This window comes from Ammospiza caudacuta, chromosome 3 (genome assembly GCF_027887145.1).
Source record: "Ammospiza caudacuta isolate bAmmCau1 chromosome 3, bAmmCau1.pri, whole genome shotgun sequence".
Lineage (NCBI taxonomy): Eukaryota > Metazoa > Chordata > Aves > Passeriformes > Passerellidae > Ammospiza > Ammospiza caudacuta.
Window position 1 is genome coordinate 63,362,487 of NC_080595.1, and position 12,131 is coordinate 63,374,617.

At 44.4% G+C, this 12,131-nt stretch overlaps 1 protein-coding gene across 1 annotated transcript in view; it reads right to left on the reverse strand.

Moving 5' to 3' along the window:
* TMEM200A (transmembrane protein 200A) overlaps positions 1-9,708 on the reverse strand; it is a 52,095-nt gene extending 42,387 nt beyond the window's left edge. The window contains exon 1 of the mRNA XM_058802315.1: positions 9,492-9,708. The gene's annotated coding sequence lies outside the window, so the exon portion shown is untranslated. The remainder of the gene's footprint in view (positions 1-9,491) is intronic.
* Between the last annotated feature and the right edge of the window lie 2,423 nt (positions 9,709-12,131).

Consider the following 12,131-nt stretch of genomic DNA (forward strand, 5'->3'; position numbering starts at 1 on the left):
TCCATCTATATTCTGCCTTCCTAGTACCATTATATTCACAGTCCTGCAATTGTAAAGGAGTAAAATTCACCTACAGTTGTTTACCTACAATTTTTTACCAAAGTATAATAAACTGTGCCAGTTTATTTGAGTTTTCTGCTACAGCACACAGCACACTGAATGCCTGTAAGTGAATCAAATGTAGGTGATTAAGCACAACAATGAGACTACTAATACACAGCAATCAAAGAACCCACATAATGAACATTACTCAGACATCCAAGCTTTAGGTCTAACCTTAGAAACCACAAGCCTCTGAGCTCTAGAAGACTTTCAGCCATATGCTTTTGGAAATATGGGTATTCCCAAGCACAGCCTTATTGTTGGAAGGGCAACATTCTCAACTAATTTCAGAGCACATGAGTCATCAGGAAAGTCTTCCAATCCAAATTTCCATAACATCACACCCTCTCCAGGGGCCTTCTGAATTTCAGACTGGTTTAACCAGACTCTCTCACTTTCCCCATCTGAATTCATAGTCTGCTGTAGCAGAACTTTTGTATTTTCCTTCTTCTTTTTCCTCCTCATTTCCCCAGTAAATGCTTCTTCAACTGTGAGAATAACTACATTAGGAAAAAAGCTCAAAATTGAATTCTGAAGCTCATCTCTTCAGTCACAAGATTTAACAAAGCCATATTTAACCTGAGGGTGACACTGATCTTGGCTTTTCAAGGAGTTTTAAGCAATGTGTTAGACCATTTCCCAAGCACCCAATATTCTCAGCTGAAAATTACCTCCTAAGCACAAACCTGAAAACTAAGATGACAAATCCTATTCACAATAACACTTTGGCTAGTAACAATTAGAATATTTTATAAAACAGATAAAGAGTTTTCCCGAGTCCAGATCTAAACTCTGGAAGGAAGGACTGCAGAGACTAAAGCTCACAGATTACTTTCAGCTCCATGTTCTCCTTTGGAGTTTGCCTTGCTTAAAATGAGGTAAATACTTGGTAACATGCACACTGATAAAAATGGTTGTAAAAGCAAAGATTAGGTACTCCCAAAATTCTTTGGAGAAAGTAGGAAAAGCTACGATGGTCACATGTCATGAAGTCATAGAATCATTTAGACTGGAGAAGACTGCAGAGATTGTGAGTCCAGCCATTACCTTAGCGCTGATTTCCAAGTCCACCACTAGACCATGTTTCTACATGACACATTAACATGCTTTTTAAGTACCTCCAGGAATGGTGACTCAACCACTTCCCCTGGCAGCCTGTTCCAAGGCATGACAACTCTTTCAGTGGAGAATTTTTTACTAAGCTATAATCACACAGCATGCTATAAAAGCTGCACAACAAAACATTACCAGAAAGCTATTCTACTTCATCTGGGCCCAGCCTCTCATAGACGAAATCTGATTCTCTGATAATAGTACATTTTTTATAGAAATTATGTAATATATGTAATGCCATCTAGTCATAATCTCCGAATTTCACAGGTTAAAACCAACCAACCAACCAACCAACCAACCAACCAACAATCTACCTGAATTTAAAAGTTCACAAGATTAAGAACTAAATAAAAAAGAACTATGGTCTCAGCGATAACCTCTTTTCATTACCATTTCAACTGTACAGCCAGTATAACAATAAAAAAAATTACAAACTGGCACTCTACAAATCACAGCACTGCTTGTCCTTGATCAGTAAACGCTTCTGCGTGTAATTTAATTGGTATGCATACTGGTAGCAGGCTTGGATTGGACCCGTGTCTTTCTAATATAATATAGTCTATTGAACTATGTTCCAGCAATGTATGCAGATATTCCACCGTGGGCACCAGTTAATGAGGCCACGTCCTAGGAGAACAATATTGAATTAGCAAAAGAATGGCAATAAATTCAGAATAGGCGTCTGCAAAGTAATTTGAGAAGAAATGTCTTCCTGGCAAAGAGCAAAGCAAATACTTTGTAGGGGTCATAGGAAGGGTTTGGGGAAAGCACTTTGGCACTGAATTAATGCAAAGTGATTCTACTGCTCTAAAGTCTATAAACTGTATTAATAGGCAAGACAGGACTTTCCAAGAAGAGTATGTTAGGCCTCTGGATGTTTATTATTAATATCTGCTAGCCAGTTTTGTACAGACTATTATTACCAGGTAAATAAATGTGACATTAAGAAACTGTCAGCAAGATGTTTATTTTCTAAGTTTTGTGCTTGTTTGGCAATCTCTTGTAATCCATTTGGGAATATGGTCACAGTATCATCAAGTTGGAAGTGACCACAGTAGGTCATCTGGTACAACCTCCTTTCTCAAGCAGGAGAACATGGCATAGGATCGTGTCCAGACAGTTCTGCAGTATCTCTAGTGAGGGAGACTCCACACCCTCTCCAGGCAATCCACCCCAGCACACAGTAAAGCAATTCTTTCTCGTATTCAGCTGGAATTTCCTGTGCATCAGTTTCTGTCCACTGCCTCTCATCCTAGCGGTTTGCAGCACCAAGCAGAGCCTGGTTCCATCCTCTTGCCACCACCCTTCAGATATTCATACACATTGATGAGGACCCCTCCCAGTCACCTCTTCTCAAGGCTGAACAGGACCAGCGACCTCAGCCTTTTTTCAAAAGAGAGATGCTCCATCCCTCAGCCATCCTCACAGCTGGACATGCTCCAGGGGCTCCATGTCTCTCCGGTACTGAGGAGCCCAGAACTCCCCACTAGGAAAGCGGGGAGTTGAGCAGCTGCTAGCATCCTCATTGTAACCTGAGTAGGCAGCCAGCCACTAGAACACCTATTCATCATCACTGGCCAACTAGCCTCATTCACGTACTTCACGATCATCCTAGTTTCATTCCCCCTTGTGGCCGCCCTTGTCCTGCTGGCAGTGCTCTTCCTAATGCACCCCAGGATTCTGTTGGCCTTCTTTGCCACAAGGTGGCCACCCTCTTGGTGTCCCAGTATGTTGTTCCACTACGTCCACAAATTCTGCGTATCCAAGCAGTGTTCCAAATTCCATCCTCCATATTACTGAAGTTACTAGTGTGATAGCAAAGTGACATCAGATTTCTTTTAACATAATTAAAGCAGACAGTGTCTTCCAAATATAGCTTTCAGCACACTACTTCTATTTAAAATCTGTGTACATTAGGATCATTGTAGTAAGATAGTTCCGGCTGAGATGGAAAAACATTCTGTCAAGTAGTGGATCTCATGCTCAGTACTGGCTGGTGTCCCTAGGCATGGGCTCAGGGACTTACCCTGTCTCTTTCACACTACCACAAGGATGCCAGGGACGTTTGTGGTCAAGGTCAGCTAGCACACTCTCAGGAACTGGTTCAGGCCAGAAGCTCTTTCTAAACAGTTAATTTGGATATGACCATCTGAAAGACAGTTTAACACCCACACTGAGCCAGACCACTGTAGCTGACCTCAAAACATGTCTTGGTCTAATCAGTTTCTTGACACAGATACAGCCAAAACATATCAAAAAGAAAAATCTGTGCAAGTAGGGTAGCTAAGTATTCACAATAAATACCAGTTAATTATCCAGCATTTGAAGGATGTTCTCATTGTGCTTATTGTGGTCACTGGTCTTCTGAGAGATAATGACAAATTACCTAGATCAACATGGTGATAACTTTGGAGTTTAGAGTATCAGTCTGCTTGGAAATGAAAACAACAGTTCACCTAACTTCCAAGCACTTTAAAATGCAGTTTCTATCTTTGTAAGCAAACTATCCTTCTTAGCTCCCTTTCCCTTCCTATGTCTGAACTGATGTACTTACAGTGTATCTTCTGGAAGAAGTGTCTAACATCATTTCTGCAGAACAGTTTACCTACTACCCAACAAAGACAGTTCATTTAAAATGCATCTCAGTGAGACAAGAATTAATTTCTCCATTTTCCAGTCTGATTTTCCATGAGATGCTTCAAAAGAGAAATACCACCACATTTTTTATTCTTACTTTTATTCTAATCTCCATTATTTGAGTTTCTTTCCATTTATAACACTGGATGTGGCATAATTTCTCTTTAGAAATTTACTGTATCTCATCTTTTGTCTTCCTTCATATTTTTCCTATCTTCAATATTTCCATTTTGTGTTTTGCTCTTTGCTCCCGCTTCCATTCTCCTGCTCCTGCTTTCTTCCTTGGGTTAGCTTTGGGTTTTTTTAGTCTGTTTTCTGTCATGTAACTTCTTCCTACAAAAAGAAGTCGCACCTCAGGTGAAACAGGCCAACTGTTAAATACACGCAGACCTCTGCCAAATCTCAAGCTGTATCAGGTTTATTCTGTTGATCCCACCACGACATCCATGTCAAGAAAGCACACTTGCAGAGTGTGTCCCTTTTTCCAATCAAAGGGCTGCCTCACACCTTAGGCACCAAGTCTGTCTGGCACAAGATCATGCAAAAGACAGCAACTAGAGCAGCTGTTATGTACACCCTGTGTGATCCAAGGAACAGCCCTTGGGAAGGCTTGTTTGCTGCAGTGAAATGCTGTCCCAACACACAAGGCTGCTTCCATCCCTCCTTATGAAGGAATAAAGTTGCACATCTCACACGTACGTCACATAAAATGTGATATGCCTTTGTTACTTTGAATTACCCAAAGGAAAGAAAACGTCAGGATTTTGAGCAACAATTTTACACCAGATGGATGGACATACAATAGCACTTTTTCCTCATTTAATACATAACAAAATGGAAGTGATAAGATTGACTAGATAGAAACACATTCTTCAACAATGTGCAACTGATTACAGATAAGCAGAGCGATTTATTCAGACACATTCAGATGGAGAATGTGAAAAAACTCTATTACTGTGACCACTATGACACCAAATTCAACAATCTAAGTGACATTTATAACAGCTTTCTAATTAATGTGCTTTTATGGTAGTTTAAATCGACAGAAAATTACTTTTGGAATTTTCCCTTTATTAGAAAAAAGAAGTATGACTACTATTGAAAAGCTCTAAAAAACTTGGTTTGATATCACATTCACTCTCTGAGCTAATGCTACAGATTTATACGTATCAAAGCCCAAACCTCTACTACTTAAAGAATTTAGTGAAACTAACCAATTGTCAGAAATGGTAGGCTATTAGCATCCAACTGTACCAATGCTTTGTCAAAAATGTCCTTCCCATTTCACAGTCAGCATGAATGTAGTTTCAAGTGACTCAAATTTCATCACTTTTCATCAATGCGTTTTAAAACCACAACACTGGGATGCTCAGCCCAACTGTATCTGTGAAACACCAACTAGAAAAAACAAATTCATATAAAAAGGGAGTCGCCCTCTTTGCTTCTTTGTCTTTAGTTCCTATGAAAAGTCACCTATGCTGTATTTTACATCTCTTTAGATTATTATTGAGTGCATCTAAAGCATTCTCCATTAAAGTGACAAAATCTTGTTTTTCCTGATTCAGTAAGAGCTTCATCATTCAGCTCAATGAGGAAAAATCAGAAGACAATTTAGAGAAATATCTCCTTCATTTCTACTTATTTCAATTGGAGGAAAATGGCCAGACTTCCAACAGAAGGAGCAATTCCAGTAGTATATAAATGATAAGATGTTGATATAGTAAGACAAGATAGTAAACTGAAAACCATTTACATTTCCCATAAGACCTTTCAGAATCTTTATACACAAAAAGGTAGTTTATTGCTTTATTTTCCACAAGTCTGTTTTTCCTGAAAATCTCTGCTGTATCATTACATCTCTTTGCAATGCTCCTCAGATGCCTAGTTTTGGTTAGGTGGCTTTGCACCTCGCTGTCACACTTTTTTAGGTACTAAAACATGCAGAAAAAGGAATAATAACTTTCCCCAACTAGAAACACTGATGGATATAGGAAATGACTGAGGATAAACATCCTTCCTTCTCAGGTCTTCAGGACATAGAATAATTTTAAAACCACCACAAGAATGTTCTGCTCCTGCTGCAGATAAAAGGCTTCAAGTAGCTCTGTACTACAGGTTATCCATCCCATTTGGCTAGCTGTGCAAAAAAAGGAAAAACTTGATTTTTAAAAGGCATCTATGAATCATGTAGTTTAAAATCCCTGATCATGTAGGAAAGTTCAGTAAAGAAAATGTCATTTCATTTACACTAAGAGATCAATATAATATCAGTATTTCAGTACTAAGTTCTGTCATCAGGTCACTTGGGCTTCCTCTGGCAAGATTCACCTATTTGAAGAGCAGTTACATATATATATATGCACCTCGTACTGAATTGTCTGATGTGGAAATAGGTAATGATGGAATAGAGTAACATCTTGCTTTAGAGCTAGACTGAAGCCTCGGCATGAAAATTTAGAACAGTGCTTATTCTCACACCCCACAAACAGTGGACACTGAGGAGCTAATAAAACTAGTGGGCAGAGCAACAGCAGTTTAAAACATCTGCTCAGTAGTTTAATTCAATTATGTTGTCAGCATTTCACCCTTCCATGCAGTCAACAGTCCACTTAACCCACACAATCCCTGGGTAAGTAGGTTCTTATGCTTCACGCACTAAAGAAGAAAACCAGAAACTTTTCCTTACAGTGTTTTTGTTGTACAACTAATGTGCTAACTAAAACTACAGCACAAACTCAAGCACTACCTGCAATTTCCATTTGCTTCTAGTAGGTTTGGAGAGTATATGCAACTCCTCTAAAAAGATTTTTTACTCCTCAACTATTTATTAGCACCTTTGAGTTACTCAGACAGAGAGAAGCACAGGAAGCAATAAAAAGATTCTACTGATAAATGGACACCTGAGAATGGACCTCCCTAAATCCTGACAGCAAGGGATTTCTTCCCGTATCCATCATAAGGCAGCATCAGAATTTTTCCACAAGATTTCTGAGAATAGATTGTTCTTCTTAAAGGCTTTTACCATGGACCTGCAATACAAATAATAGCATTCTACAGGGTTGTCAGCTGCCTTTCAAGAGGTGCTCTTTTTAGACTCTGTTTACCAGCCTCATACAGAGGTCTGAAACACCTTAAGATGTCTAAACTGGCATAAGACACCTATGTCTTTATGCTTCACATCTTCCTACATAACTCTCCAACTCTAATTTGCAACTAGAAAATTATTTGCAGCTGCCTCTTTGTTCCAGTATCATGAGATCAAACATGGAGATTACAAGTAAGTGATCTGTTCTAAAGAGCAGTGGCACCAAATCAAACTGAGGCATCATCACTAGCTAGGACACAAAGTTCCCCTTCTACTACAATCTCTATCACTATTACAGACAAGACTGAGGATTCTATCGTTAATTTTTTAAAAATGGGTAACTATTCATGACAACAAGCTTAATACATTTTATATCATAACTTTGTCTGGTTTCAGTAATTTTAGTGGGAGTTTTCACTGATTTTTCAGCATTTCAGACTTCTGGTTCCTAAAATCTACTGAACAAAACACAAGAAGTAGCAGTCTCCTCCTGCTGTTGCATTGATGTACTTCACTCCTTAACCAATTTTCACTTTGTATTTTCCCCTTTCGCCCCTGAGAGATGATAGCCAACAGAGAATAAACAACCCATGAGATGTGGCTGAGGTGAGCACCTGCACACAGCACAGGTATTTTGTGTTGTAGATCCAGCATTCAGGGAAGTAGAGGCAGAACACACAGAGAGGGCTTGGTCCAGGGAAGGTCCAGCAGTGCAGTTAGGACAATGAAGAGTTTCACTGAAGTTACCAGGACCTGCTGCCACATGCAACAAATTCAGACCTTGGGGTGATCATTAGGGATGAAGCTGGAACTGCATACCCGCTTGAGAGTGAGCAAACTTTTCAGTGCTTTGTCAGACCAGGGCTTGCTTAGTCCATACTTCACAGGATTAGATTCCAACAGCCCACTTTTTATAATCTGATTACAAAGCTTCAATAAAAATGAATTCCAGTGAGGTTATATTGAGCAAAACCTTTTTGTACATCAAACAATTCTACTGTGCTGAACGACTCCATCAGTAGTCAAATTTTCATCTGGATCATTGTTGCTATCCAACCAAGGAGCAACAAATAAAATGTTTCTATGCCAACAAAATATAAATTATATATGATTTTACTTCCCAAATTACTAGTTAAGTACCTCATATCTTTATCCATGAGTTTTTCTGTTTTCAGGACAAAACACCTAATTGCAACTCATGTTTTGAATAACCAAAAATTATCTTACAATTGTCTTCTAACAAGTATTTATCTAGAAGTACATTTCCTGGCAACAAAAGTACACTAAACCATTCCAAACCTGAATGACCCTTTAGCTTCATCATTACGGAACTTCAGTTACATACAATAGAAATAACATTTTTCCAGTTTAAATGTTGGAGGGTTTTTTCACACTTTCTACAAGGCAGCACCAAAACTACTAAAAGAAAGGGAGGGGAAGAAAAAATCATTGCTTCTTCCTATCTGGACACTGGGTCTCCATCACACGGATTGTATGCACCACCTACTTAGAGAAAAATAACAGAATAGTTGCTAGTGTATTCATCTAGCATCAAGAAAAGCCAGAGAAACCTTTGCTGACAGAATTTTATTGAGCAATATAGTCCTCATGTCCTAAGAGCATTATGAAGTGCGAGTCCACTACATCCCTACAGGTTATTTTATAGTTCACGTTACACAGAATGCAACACTAAAGGAATACTTTTGTCTGGGTACTTTCGCCTTTGAACAATAAAACCCGTATTATTTTTCACAACTACTGCGTACAAAAGACTATTAAGCGTCAAGTAGATACAGCTACTGCAATTCCAGATCGGCGCAACAGCTGCTCATGTATTGAATTCAAGCGCAAACACTAACTAATGTTTATATTAGTAGGATATCAGGAGTATCTGCCATGTACCCGAGCTGTTCGCAGCACTTTTGTTTCAAAGTCTACCTCACCAGTAAGATTATGTCTACCCGGTGCGCGATTTATTTAGCACTGAGTTACATTCGCACGCAAGGGAATAAGGCAACCCCCTTGTCATCCCCATCTGTCTCATCCATTCAGATAACCAGCACACCACCATTTTCCCCACAAACAAAGGTTAAGGAAAGCCCAGCTCCCGTGAAAATAAAGGCAGTGGGGCAACTCGCCGGGTGGGGAGGGGCACGGGGGGCTCAGCCCGGGGGCAGCCCCCGGCGGGGCAGCGCCGAGCCGGGATCCCGACCGGCGGGGCAGGCGACGGCAGCACTAAAGTATTTCGGACCCAGCTCAGACAAAAGAGGGTGTGTAGCAGCTGCGCGGAGCGCGGCGGCCGCCGGCACGCCAGCCCGCTCCGTTCGGGAGGCAGAAAGTCCATTTCTGGCAGGGAAAAACCCACCGAACCACCCACCGGCACCGCTCCCTCTGCCCCTCACCGCCGAGGGCAGGGGCGCGTCCCCCCGCACCGCCGGCAGGAAGGCGCAGAGCGCAGCCCCTGCACTCCCGAGGAGAGGTGGCGGCTGCGGGCGGGCTGAAGTTCGGAGACAGACCCCGACCAGACTCACACCCCCCTCGCCTCGCCGCTTACCTGTGGGGAGGTGCGAGGTGCCCGCAGCCCTCCCGGCGCAGCGAGCAGCGGAGCTGCGCCGAGCCCGTCAGACACGGGGCTTCTCCGGTGAGGCGGCGGCTGGCTCAGGGAGTGACAGGGCGGCGGCTCCCCTCGCCCTTCCCCGGCACCGTGCTCGGCGAGAGGCGGGCGGGGGCAGGCATGGCGAGCAGGCAGGAGCGGGGCCGGGGCGGTCACTGCCGGCCGGAGGAGGACGCCCGCCGCCCGGGGGCTGGGCACCCCCCCGCCGCCAGCGCAGGGCCAGCCGGAGGCGGCCTCCCCCTGCTCGCCCCGCGGCGACGGGCGGGTGCCATAGCAGCGCTCCGCGGGAGCCGCCGCGGGGGAACGGCCGCCAAGCAGCCGCCCAGGGGGGCGTGGGCGGGTGGCGGCTCCGCGGAGCAAAACTTTCCCGGCTCCTCTGCAGGGTGCCCGGGCGGTGCTCGCCCCCGGCGGCGCTGCGGGGGAGGTGGAAGGGGACGGACCCCGCTCTCAGCCGCCCCGCTCAGCGCCGCCCGGGCTCGGCCCTCTCCTGCCGCCCGCAGCAAAGTTTCACTCTGGCCCCATCTCTATGGAAACGGCCCCCTGGTTTCTCTCCGCTCCCCACGGGACGAGGCGGAGGCGGGCAGCCCGCTCGCCGGTCGCGGCGATGGGAGGCAGCCGGGACCAGCCCCGCGGGCGCTAGGCAAGTCTGACCGCAAGCAGCGCCGGGACAGGACGGCAGCCGCGGAAAGGGGCGGACTGAGCCGCTGGACCGGTACGCGGCTCCTTCTCTCCCGCCCGTCCCCGGGGAAGTTTGCCGGCTCCCCGAGGGAGAGCGCAGGCAGCCGCGCCCCGCTCCTGCCGGGACCAGCCGGCCGGAGCGCCTCCTCTGCGGGACCTCCCGCGCTGCTCTGCCCGCAGCCCCGCCGGAGCGGCGAATTTGTATCGCGCCCGGTTCCGCCCCGCCGGGCTCCGGGGCCGCGGCCGTGAGGGAGGAGGGAGGAGTCACCGGGGGCGGCGGCGCGGGAGGAGAGCGCGAGGGTGCCGGTCACGGCGTCGTCTGGGGCGGGAATCGGCCTTTCCCGGCGGGGTCCGTCTGTCCTGAGGGTGCAGAGCGCAGCGGGGACCCTCCGAGTGTGGGGCCGGGTGCTCGCCTTCCCTGACCCCGTGTGAGAGCCGGACGGAAACCGTGGGAGCGCAGAGTGATTCACCGCAATGTGGGGGCTCTTTACCTCGGGTGCAATTACATTTTGTGATTCAGCTTTTCATTTTTATGCTTATTTTGGGGAGTTTCTTTTGGTGCCGACCGCCCACCCCTCGTGTACAGCCAGGGACTGCAAAGGTGATCTACCTGGTGCTCGCACCTTCCAGTCGGGTGAGGTAATCCAGCAGAAGCGCTTGGGAGCAGAAAGGACTCCAGACTGCATGGGAGCTCCACATTTATAAGTCAAACATGTCTTTTGGGGGGGAAAGTAAAAACAACTCTGCACTTGGTTTGCATTGATAGCAGGTTTTATTTCATTTTGTAAAGTTGATTGGACTTAAGTGTTGCTGTTTCCTTTTATTCAATTTACCAGAATTCTACCTAATGCATCTCCCCAAAAAAGAAAAATACTGAACTTGGTGTAATCATATCTAATTTTTTATCAGGAAGTGTTTTCCTCAAGGAAAACACTTAGGAACTGCCATCCATCCTGAAATAATACTTCCAATTATAAGTGACTACAGTTGCTTTGTGGTTGTACAGTGTGTTGTCTATTCTCAGTGTATGCTTTATACAGATTATAATCTTGATGGCTGCAGTGGTTTCTGCATTAAGTACATCCTCCATCATCGCCTTATTGTAGCAAGGAAACGCACACACACCAGCTATTCCAGACTAGCAAAGAGACGGGTACTATTCCTCCGAAGTTTGAAACATTGCATTTCAGCTGTTTGGCATGTTTTGTTTCAACAAGTGAAGAATCACTTTCAAGTGTCAGATTTCTCTCTGTTCATTCAACTATTGCTGGATCTGTAATTTGGTTTGTCTGTGATGTAGTGTATTTCACATCAACTACTGAGAGGACAGGTCTGCAGGCAGTTGTGTATTTCAGAGATGTCAAATTTTGAAAGACCCAGCTGTGTGTCACAGAGGCAATGGATGAAAGGATGTCCACCAAATCCCAAGTAGATGTAATATTTCTACTAGTAGAAAAACCAGAAGTTTTCTTTGGAATTTATGGAAAATGTCAATATGGAATACATAGGGAAACTTTACACTCCTGTGCTGTCAGTAGATGATGAAACGTTGACCAGGAATGTGACATGAACCACTGCTGGTTTCGCCACTGCTCTTGTACTGTCTCTGGAAGGGCCAGAGCTTTTAAATCTAAAAGGCAAAAATATTGTTCAGTTCTTGCTACTGACCTTTCTTTTCCCTGCAATAGTGAACTTGGTCGAGTATCACTGTACCTTTCTCCTTGATGTGGTTTAACCCCAGCTGGCAACTAAACGCAACACAGCCACTCACTTGTTCTCCCCTGGTGGGATGGCAGAGAGAATCAGAAGAGCAAAAGTGAGGAAACTCATGGGCTGAAATAAAGACATTTAATAGGTAAAGCGAAAGCCACCTATGCAAGCAAAGCAAAACAAGGAATTCGT